Source organism: Panthera tigris, chromosome E2 (assembly GCF_018350195.1).
Source record: "Panthera tigris isolate Pti1 chromosome E2, P.tigris_Pti1_mat1.1, whole genome shotgun sequence".
NCBI lineage: Eukaryota > Metazoa > Chordata > Mammalia > Carnivora > Felidae > Panthera > Panthera tigris.
Genome location: NC_056674.1, coordinates 20,410,107 through 20,427,728, shown reverse-complemented (window position 1 = coordinate 20,427,728; position 17,622 = coordinate 20,410,107).

The following is a 17,622-nucleotide window of genomic DNA, read 5'->3' as shown; positions in this document are numbered from 1 at the left end:
TGGATGCCGGTTAGACATCCTCATGACAACGTTGAGTGGGCAAGTGGCTGTCCCAGCGTTAAGTTCCAAAGGCGGGTGGGGCTGGAGATGGGACTTGAAACTCACCAGGGTACAGCTGGCGCTGGGTGAGGTTGCCACAGAGTGAGTGTGCAAAGTCCGAGGCAGAGGCCTGGGGTATCTCACAGACAGAATCAGGAGGAAGAGCAAACCACAACCAACAAGGCAGAAGCAAGAGGAAAATCAAGAAGCCAAGGGGCAAGTATTTCGAGAAGCGAGGGATCCAAAAAAATGCTGATGGGTCGGAGTTTCGGCAATGACTCACAACATAGCAGTTTCAGAAAATCCTGACTGGAATGGATTCAAGGAAAAAATGAGAAGTGAAGAAGTAGAGACAGCAAACAAACTACTCCTTCCAGGAGTTTTGCTCTCAAGCAGGGCGGAAGAATAGTGCCACGGTAGGAGGGGTGTGTCGCATCAAGGGCGGTGTTCTGTTTTAACTGTGGTAAAACATACATAAAATGTACAATCTTAACCATTTTTAAATGTACAGTTCTATAGTGTTAAGTACATTTGCATGGTTGGGCAAAATCAATGTCCAGAACTCTTTTCGTCTTGCAAAACTTAAATACCCCCTAAACAGCTCCCATTCCTTTCTCCCCTCAGCCCCTGAAAACCAGCATTCTACTTCCTGTTTCTAGAAATTCGACTACTCTAGTGTATGAGTCTGCTCATGCTGCCATAACAAATTACCACAGGCTGGGGGGGGGGGGGGCTCTTAAACAATAGAAATTCATTATCTAACAGTTCTGAAGGCAACAAGTCCACAATCAAGGTGTTTGCAGTGTTGGGTTCTCCTGAGGTCTCTCCCTTGGCTGCCTTCTCGCTGTGGCCTCACACGGTCTTCCCTCTGTGTGTATGCCTCTTCAGTGTCTCTTCTTATTAGAAGGACGTTCATCATACTGGATTAGGTCCCCACCAGTAAGAGGATTGCACTTCCACATATGAATTCAAGGGGGACACAATTCAGTCCATAACATCTAAGTATCTTTTATAAGCGGTATCATCCTGTATTTGTCTTTTTGTGACTAATTTATTTCACTCCGCATACTGTCCTCAAGGTTCATCCATATTGTAGCCTGTGTCAGAATTCCTTTCCTTTTTACAACTAAATATACTCCATTGCATGTACATAGCACATTTTGTTTACCCATTCGTTCATCAATGGACACTTGCATTGCTTCCATTTTTGGCTATTATGAATAATGTTCCTATTAACATGGGCATACAGATATCTTTTTGAGACCCTGCTTTCAATTCTTTTGGGTATATACGCAAAAGTGAGTTGCTGGATCACATGCTAATCCTGTGTTTAATTTTGTCCATAGCTGCTTTCCATAGCAGCAGCAGCATTTTACGTTCCCACCAACAGTACACAAGGGTTCCAATTTTTCCACATTCTCACCGACACTTGTTATCTTCTGGGTTTTGTTATTTGTTTGTTTTCATAGCAGCCATCCCAATGGGTGTGAGATGGTATCTTATTACAGTTTTGATTTGCATTTCCCTAAGGATTAGTGATACTGAGCATCTTCCCATGTGTTTGTTGGCTATTTGCATATCTTTGTACAAATGCCTATTCAAGTACTTTGCCCATTTTGGAACTGGGTTGTTTGGGTTTTTTTTTGCTGTTGAGTTACAGTTCTTTCTGAAGTCTAGATATCAACCTCTCATTTGACATATGATTTGCAAACATTTTCTCCCATTCTGCAGGCTGTCTTTTCATTCTGTTGATAGTGTCCCTTGATGCACAGATTTTTAAAAAAAATTTTTTTTAATGTTCATTTATTTTTGAGAGAGAGACAGACAGAGCATGAGCAGGGTAGGAGCAGAGAGAGAGGGAGACACAGAATCTGAAACAGGCTCCAGGCTCTGAGCTGTCAGCACAGAGCCCGACACAGGGCTTGAACCCACAAACCATGAGATCATGACCCAAGCCGAAGCCGGACGCCCAACCGACTGAGCCACCCAGGCGCCCCTTGATGCACAGATTTTAATTTTGATGAAGTCCAGTGTATCTATTTTTACTTTTGTTGGCTATGCTTTTGGTGTCAGATCTAAGAAGTCATTATCAAATCCAATATCCTGCAGCTTTCCCCCTAAGTTTTCTTCTAAAAGTTCTATAGTTTTAACTCTTATGTTTGGTTCTTGGATGAATTTTGAGTTAGTTTTTGTTATCTGGAGTAAGGTAAAGATAGGTTTTGGTTTGGGGGGGGGCGGAGAGAGAGAGAAGGGGGGAGGGGCAGAGAGAGAGGGAGACAGAGAATATGAACTGGGCTCTACACTGACAGCCGAGAGCCCAATGCGGGTCTCAAACTCATGAACCGTGAGATCACGACCTGAGCCAAAGTCAGAGGCTTAACTGACCGAGCCACCCAGGCACCCTTTTCCTTTTTTTTTTTTTTTTTTTAACTTTTTTAATGTTTATTTTTGAAAGGGGCGGGGAGGGGTGGAGGGGTGGAGGGGCAGAGAGAAAGAGGGGGAGACACAGAATCCGAAGCAGGCTCCAGGCTCCAAGCTGTCAGCACAGAGCCCGATGGAGGGCTCAAACTCACGAACTGTGAGATCATGACCTGAGCCAAAGTTGGACACTTAACCAACTGGGCCACCCAGGCGCCCCTGTTTTTGTTTTTTTAAAGAAGGAACGTATTATAGAATGTCTCTGTGCTGATGGAAGTGACCGAGTAGAGAGAAAAACTATATGCAGGAGAAAGGGGAGTGTTTGTAGAAGAAAAGTTCTGGAGTGGGTGAGAGAGGATGCAATGCAGCGTTTAACAAAGACTCTCTCAAAAAAAAAAAAAAAAAAAGACTCTCTCCCTGAGCACCTGTTAGTCAGGCTCCTCTGAGCCCTCTTTTTGACTAGGTCTTGAGCTTGGCCCCCTTCCTGTCTTTGACCTGCCCAGCCCAGTCTTAGCAAAGAATCCTGCTAAGTCATCACTTACCTATCTTATCAAATTCCTCATCTCCCATCCTTGCTGTCTAAGCCCTTGACCTGCACTTGGCCAGAATCCTGTCAGGCCAGTTTAATAAAAATCCCCCACCCTCATTGTTTCCTCTTAAGAATTCCCATCCATTGACCTCCTCACACTGCTCCTTGGCTATAAATCCCCACTAGTCTTTGTTGTATTCAGGGTTGAGCTCGAATTTGCAATAATAAAGTCCTTACCATTTTAACAAGTATCAGAATTATTTTTTCTTTAACACATTCAAGTCAGGGGGAGGAGTTGGTCTAAGTAGGAGTATCAACAGTTAGTTCATCCATTGCTCTGAAAATTAGCTGCTGCAGAATCCAGAAAAATAATTAAGAAGCAGTTGGAGATGCTAATAGAGTACAGAAGGCACGTAGTCAATGGAACAAAAATTTTTTAAGTCCTATTAATTGGGACAAAGAAGGCTATTTAAACAAAATGCACATCTACTATGAGCTGTTACAAAGTAAAAAAGGTGTAAAACTATTTATAAAAACAAGGAGAGGGGTGCCTGAGTGGCTCAGTCGCTTAAGTGTCTGTCTGACTTCCGCTCAGGTCATGATCTCATGGTCCGTGAGTTCAAGCCCAGCATTGCGCTCTGTGCTGACAGCACAGAGCCTGGAGCCTGCTTCAGATTCTGTGTCTCCCTCTCTCTGCCCCTCCCCCTGCTCACATTGTCTCTCTCTCTTAAAAATAAACATTAAAAAAATTAATAAAAAGAACAAGGAGAAATCTATAGAAACACAACTCTATCATAAGAACTTTCAGTACTTCCTACTTCTTTAGTCTTTGATAGATCTAGTAATTAAAAATTAATAGATATGTAGAAGATATAAATAGCTTCCTATTTTGTATCAAACCTGTCCACAACCAATAAAAGAATCCTTCTTGTTTTCCAATCCCATAAAACATTCAATCCCATAAAACATTCATCAAAATTAATGATAAATAAGATAGTGGGAAAAAAACACCCTCAGGATTTTATACAAGCTTACATTCTCTGACTCCAATGCCATTTAAAAAAAAAAACAACCCAAGAGTTCAAAGAATTCAGTCCCTTGAAATCTTCTGGTGGGCCATAGTATTTTTCAACAAACATTCCCAGCTTTCCATTTTCCAGGCACAGAGTAGGACTGCATGTTACCCCCCTTTCATGGGCACCGTCTAATGATTTGGTCAATGAAATGTGGAGCGAAAAAAATCATGGACATCATTTGGGGCGGAGTCTGAAGGGGACAGTGAGCAGTTCCCCAGGCTGTCTCCACCACAGTAACTGGTATCACCACGATACAGCCGCTCGGTTGGCCAGGGTCTCAGAGTGGGGGGACGTGGAGCAGAGCCCCCAGCCAATGTCAGTGCACAGACAGAATGAGCAAGAAAGAAACTTCTACTGTTTTAAGCCACTCGGATTTTGAGAGTTTTGTCACTGCAGCAGAGCCAGCCCGTCCCAACTGATACGGGCCTCCTAAGTGAGCCCTCAGCCAAGAACATCAAAACTGTGAGCAAGAGACTAGAAAATTGGTGCTATTTTCAAAACAATGGACTGACCCCTCGATTTTTCCCTTCTCCCTCCTCAGACCCTACACAGATGGTGGTAAAGAACTAAAACGGAAATGACATCCGTAATGACAAAGAATAACAGAAAGTTGTCAATCTGTGGAGGGAGCTTAAAAGAAGTTTCTGAGACCATGTCAGGCTGATACAGAAGGGACAACAGATGAAACACCGCTGAGGGGGTTGCTGATCTTCCCTATGGAATTCCGGAGAAGTGCAAGACATGGGGTACAAGACACTGGGTCAGAAATATGGGGGTTACTTGAAAGACTGCCTTCAACAGTCCAGTCCCGTCCCCTCCTCCCCTTGTTCAGAACGCAGGGCCATGAAACATCAGAGAGTCCCTCCATGAGGAAATGTAATAACTCAAGAAAAAAGGAGAAGAAAAGGAAAAAGGAGGAGGAGGGGGAAGAAGGGAGAAGGAAAAAGAGAGACAGATGTGTATTAGTTTAATAAGGGGTGCCATAAAAAACAGTTCCACTAAAAGAAAAAACAAATTCAACTAAGGAAAGAGAACTTATTCAAGAAATGGCATAATAATACATAAAATAATAAATAAAATAAACATATTTTCCAATTATTATCGTAACTATATTCAATGTTATTGCATTCAAAATCAAGAATAAAACACTCTGGAAATGGTGCAGAGAACAGGAAAGGGCTCTTATAAAATAAAAATATGCTGAAATAAATTGACCAGAAGGTTCAGAAGATAAAGCAGCAGAAATCTTCCAGAATGTAGAGACCAAGAGACGGAAGACATGAAAGAAAAGAGACACAGAAGATCTATCCCGGAGGTCCGGTTTGACAAGCGCTCCAGAAAAGCAGAAATCAGAAAGAAGAAGGGGCGCCTGAGTGGCTCAGTCAGTTAAGCGTCTGACTTTGTTTGGTTCAGGTCATGATCTCGTGGTTTGAGTTCGAGCCCTACATTGGGCTCTGTGCTGACAGCCCAGAGCCTGGAGCCTGCTTCCGATTCTGTGTCTCCCTCTCTCTCTGCTCTTCCCCCACTCACGCTCTGTCTCTCTCAAAAATAAATAAACAAAAAAAAAAAAAAAAAAGAAAGAAAGAAAGAAAAGAAAATCATCAGATGAACAATATGACAAAATTCTGCAAAGGTCCAGGTTTTTTTTTTAATTTTTTTTTTTAACATTTATTTATTTTTGAGACAGAGAGAGACAGAGCATGAACAGGGGAGGAGCAGAAAGAGAGGGAGACACAGAATCTGAAACAGGGTCCAGGCTCTGAGCTGTCAGCACAGAGCCCGACGCAGGGCTCGAACTCATGGACCGTGAGATCATGACCTGAGCCGAAGTCGGACACTTAACCGACCGAGCCACCCAGGCGCCCTTGCAAAGGTCCAGGTTTAAAAGACCCACCAAGCAAACAGTCTACGTACTTGTAGTAGACCCATATCTTTGTAAAATTTTAGAACACTGGGAAAAAAGGAAAGGATCCTAACAACTCAAGAAAAAACCACCACTTCTGAAGGAACATACATCAGGTTGTCTTTTATCACCAACACCAAGTGTTAGAAAACAGAGGAGCCATACTTTCATACTTCAGGGGAACTGACTGCCGCGCACCACTGAGTCATGGACTGACAAGAAAAGAAACACCTGTCGTGAAGGCCACTTGAACAACCGGAGAGATATGAAGGTGGGTTGTACACCAAGTAGAAGATATTGTTTTATCTATATTGATTTACTGGGTACAATAATTGTACTTTAGTTATGTATGAGATGTCTTTGTTTTTGGGATGTGCATACACAGGAGTGACGTGACATGATATCTGCAAGGTAGTGGGGTTTTTTTTATGTTTATTTATTTTTGAGAGAGACAGAGACAGAGCGTGAACAGGGGAGGGGCGGGGAGAGAGGGAGTCACAGAATCCAAAGCAGGCTCCAGGCTCCGAGCTGTCAGCACAGCTGACATGGGGCCGAAACCTATGAACCAATGACATCATGATCTGAGCCAAAGTCAGATGCTCAACCGACTGAGCCACTCAGGTGCTCCAGTTCCTTTTTTTTTTTTTTTTAATTTATTTATTTTGGAGAGAGAAAGAAGGCGGGGGGTGGGGCGGGGGGAGAGAGCAGAAAGAGAAAGAGAGAAAGAATTTCAAGCAGGCCCCACACTACCAGCGCAGAGCCCAACATGGGACTTGAACTCACAAACTGTGAGATCATGATCTGAGCTAAAATCAAGAGTCAGATGCTTAACCAACTGAGCCACCCAGGCACCCCCTGCTAGATATGTTTAAATGGTGCAGAAAAACTGTGTGTGTGTGTGTGTGTGTGTGTGTGTGTGTGTGTGCACGCACACACAAATGCACTCGTGTGTGTAGACAGAAAAAGATAAAGAAATTTGGTAAAACCTTAATCTTACAGATTAGTGAATCTATGTGACAGATACATAAGTGTTCTTTGTATCACTCCTTCCATTTTTTACAGATTTGATATTTTTCAAACAAAAAAGTCAGGCCTTTATTTTATTTTTTAAGTGTTTATTTTTGAGGAAGAGCGAGACAGCAAGAGTGAGCAAGGAAGGGGCAGAGAGAGAGGGAGACAGAGGATCCAAAGAGGGCTCCGGGCTTTCAGAGAAAGAGAGAGAGAGAGAGAGAGAGAGAGAGAGCGAGCAGTAGAGAGCCTAATGCAAGGCTTGAATGCACAAACCATGAGATCATGACCCGAGCCAAAGTCAGACACTTAATCGACTGAGCCATCCAGGCACTTTTTCATTACCCAGAAAAGTAAGGAATTTAAAAAATACTACCAATACATAACAAATATGGAAAGGAAAATATCAAATAACTCATTTTTAATTATTAATTTAAAATAATTTGAAGGGAAAATTATTTTATCCAGACACCTATAACCAGCCAAACAATCAAATGTAAGGGTTGATTCAATATTCAGACATATAAAAACATAGAAAATGTACCACCCTACCTTTATTTCATTGAAAATTACTTGAAGATGTGCTTCAACAAAATGAGGGGTTGAACCAGGAAAGAAAACCAGAAATCCAAGAAACAGAGGATATGATCCAAGATAGTAACAAAGAGAAATTCGGAATGACAGGTATGCAATAGGCCTAGAGAAAAACACATCCAGATTAAAGAGGGAGAGGAAGGCTTTTATAAGACGGGTCTCTGATCATAAAAGTGGAGCTTGCAAGAATATGCTATATAATGGAGAGTTCAGAAAACAAATGTTCAATGATCTTTGATAAAGAAAAACAAAGGGCACCCCCAAGTTCACTGCAGCATTATTCACAATAGCCAAGAAATGGAAACAATCCAAGAATCCAGTGATAAAGACAATGTGGCATGTATGTACACACACACACACACACACACACACACAAATATTATTCAGAAAAAAAAAGAGGAAGAAGGAAAACCTGCCTTTTGCAACAACATGAATGAGCCTTGAGGACATTATGTGAAATAAATTAGAAAAAGACAAATACTGCATGATCTCCCTTGTATATACAATCTAAAAAAACCAAATTCATAGGAACAGAGTAGATTGGTGGTTTCCAGGGACTGTGGGGGGGGGGGGGGGGGGGGGGGAGAATGGGTACAAACTTCCAATTATAAATTGAATAAGTTCTAGGGATCAAATGTACAACATGGTGACAACAGTTAATAATAGCGTGTTATATACTTGAAAGTTGCTAAGAGAGTAGATCTTAAATGTTTTCACCACACACACACACACACACATAAAGGCAATTATGTGAGGTGATGTATATATTAACTGACCTTATTGTGGTAATCATTTCACAATATATACATGTAGCAAATCATCACGTTGTACACCTTAAACTTACAAAGTGTTATACACCATTATAATTCAATAAAGCTGGTGGAAAATACTTTAAAAATAATAGGCAGGGGCACCTGGGTGGCTCAGTCAGTTGAGCATCCAGCTCTCAGTTTTGGCTCAGGTCATAATCTCACAGTTCGTGGGTTCAAACCCCGCGTTGGGCTTTGCACTGATAGCACAGAGCCTACTTATGATTCTCTTCCCCTCTCTCCCTGCCCCCCCCACTTGCTCTGTCTCTCTCAAAATAAATAAACTTAAAAAAAATAAAAGGCAAAGCTTAAAAAAAGAAAAGGAAAATAGACACAATTAGAAACTCTAGCAAATGCAAAAATTTGAACAAGAAAAATAGTACACTACTTGGCTCTGTGTTGAACAATATTTTAAAATCATAACTGAGGGAAACAAAATGTGTCACTACAAAAAAAATCAACTAAACACAAAGGAAAGCAATCATGGAGAAAATAAGAAACAAAAATGTTGTAAAACATACCTGAAACAAATAAAATGTAAAAGTAAGTGCTAAACAAAAAGCAGGATTCAACTATATGCTACCTGTAAGAGAGTCACTTTAGAGCTGAGGACATAAACAGGTTGAAAATGAAATGATGAAAAAATACATCCCATATAAATAGTAACCAAAAAGGAACAGGAGTGGCTATCAGACAAAATAGACTTGAAGTCAAAAACTGTTACAAGAGACAGAGAAGGGCATAATCCGACGATAAAAGGGTCAATTCACCAAGAAGAAACAACAATTATAAAAATACATGTGTCAAACCCGAGAGCTCCTGAATATTTGAAGCACACATTGACAGAATTCAAGGGAGATAGCTCAACAAGAATGGAGGACTTCAATATCCCATTCTGCAGAATGGAAGTAACAGTCAGACAGAAGATCAATGAGAAAAGAGAGCACCTGAACAACACTACAGACCAGCTGGACCTAACAGAGAGACACAGAATACTCTAGCCAGTAAGAGCAGACAACACATTCTTCTCAAGTGCACCGAGGACATTCTCGGGAAAGACCATATGTTAGGCCACAAAACAAGTCTTAATACATTCAAAAGACTGACATAATACAAAATATCTTTTCTGATCACAATAGAATGAAACTAGACATCAACAGCAGAAGGAAAACTGGAAAGTCCACAAATATGTGGAAATTAAACAACACATTTTTTTTTAATTTTTTTTTCAACGTTTTTTATTTATTTTTGGGACAGAGAGAGACAGAGCATGAACGGGGGAGGGGCAGAGAGAGAGGGAGACACAGAATCGGAAACAGGCTCCAGGCTCCGAGCCATCAGCCCAGAGCCTGATGCGGGGCTTGAACTCACGGACCACGAGATCGTGACCTGGCTGAAGTCGGACGCTTAACCGACTGTGCCACCCAGGCGCCCCTAAACAACACATTTTTTTAGAGAGGGAGCGTGTGTGTGAGCAGGGAAGAGGGGCAGAGAAAGAGAATCTTAAGCAGGCTCCACACTCCGTTGGGAGCCCAACACAGCACTCGATCCCAGGACCCTGGGATCATGAACTGAGCCAAAATCAAGAGTTGGATGCTCAACTGACTGAGCCACCCAGGCACCCCAAACAATGCATTCTCTCTTTTGTTTTTTAACGTTTTTATTTATTGAGAGAGAAAAAGAGACAGAGAGAGACAGAGCACGAGTGGGGGGCAGGAGGGGCAGAGAGAGAGGGAGACACAGAATCCAAAGCAGGCTCCAGGCTCTGTGCTGTCAGTACAGAGCCCAACGTGGGGCTTGAACTCACAAACTATGAGATCATGACGCAAGCCGAAGTCAGACACTTAACCGACTGAGCCACCCAGGCGCCCCTCAAACAATGCATTGTTAAGCAACCAATAGGGCAAAGAAGAAATCGCAAAGGAAAGTAGAAAATATCTTCAGAAAAATCAAAATGAAAAACCAAAACTTACGGGATGCAAGAAAAGCAGTGCTGAGAAGGAATGAAATCTTGACATTTGCAACAACATGGACGGAACTGGAGGGTATTATGCTAAGTGAAATAAGTCAGTCAGAGAAAGACAGATATTATATGTTTTCAATCATATGTGGAATTTGAGAAACTTAACAGAGGACCATGGGGGAAGGAAAGGGGAAAAAATAGTCTCAGAGAGGGAGTCAAACCATAAGAGACTCTTAAATACAAAGAACAAACTGAGGGTTGTTGGGGAGGGCGGGGAAGAGGGGGAAATGGGTGATGGGCATTGAGGAGGGCACTTGTTGGGATGAGCACTGGGTGTTTTATGTAAGCGATGAACCACAGGAATCTACTCCCGAAGCCAGGAGCACCCTGTATGTTAGCTAACTTGACAAAAATTATATTTAACAGGGGTGCCTGGATGGTTCAGTCGGTTGAGCGTTCGACTTTGGCTTGGGTCATGATCTCACCCATTTGTGGGTTCAAGCCCCGCATCGGGCTCTGTGCTGACAGCTCAGAGCCTGGAGCCTTCTTCAGATTCTGTGTCTCCCTCTCTCTCTGCCCCTCCCCCACTTGCACTCTGTCTCTCAAAAATAAATAAATGTTAAAAAATTTTTAAATTATATTTAATAAATAAATAAGAAAAAGAAAAGCAGTGCTAAGATGGAAATTTATAGCCATAAACACATTTAAAAATAAGAAACGTCTCAAATCAACACCTCGATGAAGTAGAAAAAGAACAAACTAACCCCAAAGCTAGCAACAGTTAGGAGATAATAAAGATTACAGCAAACGTAAATAAAATAGAGAACAGAAAAACAGTAGAGAAGATCAACAAAACCAACAGCTTGGTCTTTGAAAAGATCAAAATTTAAAAACCGTTAGCTAGATTAACTAACTTAAAGATTCAAATAACTAAAGTCAGAAATGGAAGAGGGGACATAACTAGTGATTTTACAGAAATAAAAAGGATTATAAGAGAGTACTATGAACAACTGTACACGAACAAATTGGATAACTTAGAGGAAATGTTTAAATTCCCAGAAACACACAACCTACCAAATACTGAATCATGAAGAAAGATAAAATCTGAACAGAACAATAACCAGTGGGGAGACTGAATCAGTAATCAAAAAGCTCCCAACAAAGAAAAGTCCAGGACCACATGGTGAATTCTGACAGATACTTAAAGAAGAATTGTAACAAATCCTTCCCAAACTCTTCCAAAAACACTTTTGGAGAGAACACTTCCTAACTCATTCTATGAGGCCAACATTATCCTGAAACCACAGTCATTTGTCTGACTTTGTCACAGCAAAAGAAAAACAAACAGAAAACTACAAATATCCCTTATGAACACTGAAGCAAAAATCACCAACAAAATACTAGCAAACAGAACTCAAAAGCGTATTAAAAGGATTATACACTATAACCAAGAGGGTTTTATTCCTAGAATACAAGGATGTTTCAGCATATGAAAATCAAAGTACCACATACCACAGCAAAAGAATGAAGGGGAAAAACCCACATCATTATCTTAATTGATGCATAAAAAGCGTTTGACAAAATTCAACACCCTTTCATGATAAAAATACTCAACAAATTAAGAACAGAAGGAAACTACCTTCACATAATGAAGGACGCATATGAAAAACCCACAGCTAACATACTCAATGGTGAAAGACTGAAAGCTTTTCCTCTAAGATCAGGAATAAGACAAGAATGTTTGCTTTTACTATATCTATTTAACTTAGTATTGGAAGTCCTAGCCAGAGCCATTGTGCAAGAAAAAGAAATAAAAGACATCCAAATTTGAAAAGAAGTAAAATGATCTCTGTCCACAAACAATATAATCTTGTCTGTAGAAAAGCCTAAAGAATCCATTTTTTAAAAAAACTGGTAGAACTAATGGACAAAGTCAGCAAAGTTGCAGGATGCAAAATCAACACAAAAATTAGTTGCATTTCTATTCATTAACAGTGAACCACCAGAAAAGTAAATTAAGAAAAATAATTCCACTTATGTTAGCATTAAAAAAGAATAAAATACTTAGATATTAATTAAACCACGGAGGCAAAAGACTTGTACACTGAAACTTTAAAATGTTGCCAAAATAAATGAAAGGAAACACAAATAAGTGGAAAGACATCCCATGTTCATGGATTGGAAGACTTAACATAGTCAAGATATCAATACTCCCCAAAGTGACCTACAGATTCAATGTAGTATCTTTCAAAATCCCAATGATGTGTTTTTTCAAAAACAGAAAAATTTATTCTAAAAGTCATATAGAATCTAAGGGGACCTTGAGTAGCCAAAACAATCATGAAAAAGAACAAAGTTGAAGGTCTCACACTTGCTGATTACAACATTCACTACAAAGCTACAGTATTCAAAACAGCGTAGCACTGGCACAAACACAGACAAATAGAGCAGTGGACTAAAACAGAGTACTGAAATAAACTCTCACATACATGAGAGTTTAAATGTATAAATAACTTTATACAAGTATATATATAAATGTATATATTTATACATATACAAGTATATATATAAATGTATATATTATATAAATGTATAAATAACTTTATACAAGGGTGCCAACACCATTCAATGGGGAAAGGATAGTCTTTTCAACACATGGGGATGGGAAAACTGGATATCCACATGCAGGAAGGAGGAGGAGGAGGAGGAGGAGGAAGAAGAGGAGGAGGAGAAGTTGGAGCCTTACCTTACACCAGACACACAAAATAAATCAAAACAGGTCAAAGACCTAAACATAAAAACTAAAAGTATAGAACTTCCAGAAGAAAACAAAGCAGGAAAGCTTTATGACTTTGGATTAGCAATGATTTCTTTGGTATGACATCAAAGGCACAGGCAACACAAAGTAGATAAGTGGGATTTCATCAAAATTAAAAACTTGTGTGCATCAAAGAACACTATCAACAAGAGGGAAAAGGCAACCCATATATTGGGAGAAAATATTTCCAAATCATATGTTTACATATAAATATATAAAGAACCCCTACAACTCAACGACAAAAAAAGAAAACAACCCAGTATATAAAATGGACAAAAGACTTGAATAAACATTTCTGAAGATATACAAATGGCCAAAAGCACATGAAAAGATGCTCAGCATCACTAATTTAAATGCCTATCAAAACCACAATGAGATACAACTTCAGTTAGACAGCTCTTATCCAAAAACAAAAAATAACAAGTGTTGGGAAGACTGTGGAGAAATTGGAATGCTTGTGAATTGCCGGTGGAAATGGAAAATAGCACAGCCACTGTGGGAAATTGTACAGTGATTTCTCAGAAAAAAACTAAATATAAAATTACCATATGATTCAGCAATTCCTTTTCTGGATGCATACCCAAAGAAGTGAAAGCAGGGACTCTTAACAGATATTTGTATGCCGTATCAGCAGCATTAATCACAATAACCAAAAGATGGATAATAACCAATACAAGTGTCCACTGACAGATGAATGGATAACTCAAATGGAATTTTATTTGGCCTTAAAAAGGAAGGGAATTCTGACACATGCTACAACATGGCATCATGCTAAGTGAAATAAGCCAGTCACAAATGTATGATCCCACCTATAGGAGGTATCTGGAGTAGTCAAATTCATAGAGACAGAAAGCAGAATGGTAGCTGCCAGGGGCTGGGGGAAGGAGGGAATGGAGAGTTCGTGTTTAGTGAGTGTCGGGTTTCAGTCAAGAAAGATGAAAACGTTCTGAAGATGGATGGTGGTGCAAAAATGAAGAAAGGGAAACCTCACTAAAATGCAGCAGGGAGGTTAGATGGCGGGGGTGGGGGTTGGGGGGTGGTACGATGGGAAGTCTTACCACTAAACATCAATTATAGGAAGAACTGTCAGTTAAGGAACCCAGTAGAAGAACCCTCAACAGAAAAGAATCATTAATTGCAAGCATCAACTCGAAAAGATGTACATTGCGTCTCCTGTTAGAAATCAACCCCCTGTAATTCAGCCAAAGAGAAACCATCATCACCCTGGACTCATGATCTTTTGTTCAAAACAACACATCTATACTTTATCCTTCTTCTCTATCAAATAAGATTCCTCTCCTTTGTTTCCTGGACTTGTCTATGGTTTTGCCATAGCTTATTGGTCTCGAATTGAGATTCTGTCAGTCCTGAATAAACCCACTTTTGCTGGTAAAATAACTAACCCCCGTTTATTGTTAAGGTTAACAGTGGTGAAGACTGCACAACAGTCTGAATGTACTTAATGCCACTGAATTATACACTTAAAAATGGTTAAAATGGTAACTTTTATGCTATGTATCTTTTACCGCGATTATAAAAGAGCAAAAGAACTGGAAAAGCTATTTATTTTTAACTTTTAGAATCAACCTACATACAAAGCAAAAAGACTTAATTATCATTGCAAATCAGAATATCAGTAAGATATAGAAATATACGCACAGATAATAGAAGCTGAGAATGTACAAAAAAAGATATGAGCTTACCGTAGGGTAGAGATGCTAATATCTTTATCTTTTCAATCTGAGAGTGAAGAGACACCATCTGTCCTTGATAGAATGAGAAATAGAAAGTGTAAGGATATTGCTTAAAGATACAATAACCAACTTTAGAACTAAAAACAGTAATACGTGTATTAAGAAATTAAGAGGAGGGCACCTGGGTGGCTCAGTTGGCTAAGTGTCCCACTTCAGCTCAAGTCATGATCTCAATAGTTCGCGAGTATTGAGCTCTGCATGGGGCTCTGTACTGACAGCTCAGAGCCTGAAGCCTGCTCAGATCCTGTGCCTCCCTCTCTCTCTGCCCCTCCCCCACTTGTGCTCTGTCTCTCTCTTTCAAAAATAAACAAACATTAAAAAAAAAAAAGAGCCAGATGCTCAACCGACTGAGTCACCCAGGCGCCCCAATGCTTACCCATTTGTATTCCTCTCTGTATATATTGGTGCTTAGAACAGGTGCTTGGCACATAGGAGGCACCCAGGCGCCTCTAAATAGATAGCCTTTTAACTCATGTCCTGATTCTGCCTGTGCCGTAGTTATTAAAAGAATAAATCGGGCACCTGGGTAGCTCAGTCAGTTGAGTGTCAGACTCTTGATTTCCGCTCAAGTCATGATCCACCACCCCCACCCTGCCCGGGGTCATGGGATTGAGCCCCATGTTGGGCTCCACATTCAGCATGGAGCCTGCTAAGGTTCTCTCTCTCTCCTTCTGCCCCCTCCCCCATTCACACATGCTCCCTCTCTCTCTCTCTCAAAAAAAAAAAAAAAAAAGGAATAAATGAGGGCAATACTAGAAAGACACCTCAGAAGCCAAGCTAGAGGCAAAAGTTTTTACCTTTGAGGATCTGAGACTGGGTTGTGTAGGAGTGGACCAAGAATAGTTGCCTCCCTATATACCACTGACATTAAAAAAAAAAAAAAAAAAAAAAAAAAAAAATATATATATATATATATATATATTTTTTTTTTTTTTTAGGACACTGTGAACAAGAAAAAATAAGAACACTGAATACACTATATTTGGGATGCAATCAAAACTTCGCCCACAAATTCATTCCTTTAACGTTTTTATTATTAAAAAACAATAAAAATAAACAATAGAGCACTGAAGGAACCAGAGAGAATATAACAATGAAAATATTAAAAAGAGGTAGAAATAAATATATAAATAGAATGTAATCAATTGCAAAAGAATACTGATAAATGTGATTTTTTTGTGGAAAAAAAAAAGCAGCGAAATATTAAAATGGCTAGAAAGTATAATCGAGAAAAATAATAATGTAAACAGACACATCAACAATCCGTAAAGGGATGGAACCACAGACACAGATGTGACAGCCATACATTTTTAAAATGTGAAGCCCTGAATGAATGGTTCTCTAGAAATTAAAATTATCTTGAGCAGAAACAGAAAACTTGAGCAGGCTGATGACCCTAGAAGAAAATGAAAAGCTGCCAAAATGATATATTTAAAAGAGGGGCCTGACTCAGATCTTTTTATGGAGAATTGTTTCACTTCTGCTCTCCAGTTGTCACATAACTACAGAAAGAAGTTATCGTAATTCTGTGATGTGTTTTTTCAAACTTTAAATATCTGATCCATGGGGAATGCATTTAGATTTAAGGAATGAGGTGAGGATCCCTATCAGTTGATTCTGGTTTCCTCATTTCCTCGTGGGTGAGGGCCACTCAGGCACCAGCCCAGCTAGGGCCGCATCCTCTCTAGCCCTGAGAAGTGAGTAGCTCACAGATGGTCCACAAAGGGTCTCCACTGTGACTCCCTCAAAACTCCAGACTACCATGTTTATAAACTATCCCTCTTACATCTTTTTCTTAAAGTTTATTTATTTATTTTGAGAGAGAGAGAAAGAGAGCACTAGGGGAGGGGCAGAGAGAGAGGGAGAGAGAATCCCAAGCAGGCTCTGCACGGTCAGCACAGAGTGGCTCGAACTCAAGAACCATGAGATCATGACCTGAGCCAAAATCAAGAGTCAGAAGCTTAACCAACTAAGCCACCCAGGTGCCCCAAATCTTTTTTTTTAAGATTTTATATTTAAGTTATCTCTACACCCAATGTGGGGCTCAAACTCACAATCCCCACACTCCACCGACTGGGACAGCCAGGCACCCCTTTCCCCCCTTAAATCATGCTTGCTTACATATTAGAGAAGAGGATCATTAATGTTGAAATTCAAAATGTCTAATAAATGTCTAATTCAAAAGACAGATCCTCTGTACCTAAATTGAAATATTTATACGCTAATGTTTACAGCAGCATTATTCACAATATCCCAAAACTGGAAACCCAAGTGTCCACTGACAGATGAGTGGATGAACAAAATATGGTGTGTGTGTGTGTGTGTGTGTGTGTGTGTATAATGGAATTTTTTTCAGCCCTAAGAAGTAAGGAAATTCTAACACACCACAGGCTACAAATGGATGAACCCTGAACACAGAATGCTAAGTGAAGTGGAAAGAGAAATACTCTAAGATTCCACTTACCTAAGGTAGTCAAAATCTTAAGATAGAAGGTAGAAATTGGGGAGTTGTTATTGAATGGGTATAGTTTCAGTTTTACTAGACGAAAGGAGTTCTAGAGATTAGGTGCACAACAATGTTAATGTATTTAACATTACTGAACCAAATAATGGTTAAAATGGTAAATGTTATAGTTTGTCACAACTGAAAAAAACAGCAAGTGGATAACCCCGGGGGTTAGGGACTGAGCATTACACCGCCTCCCCCTCCA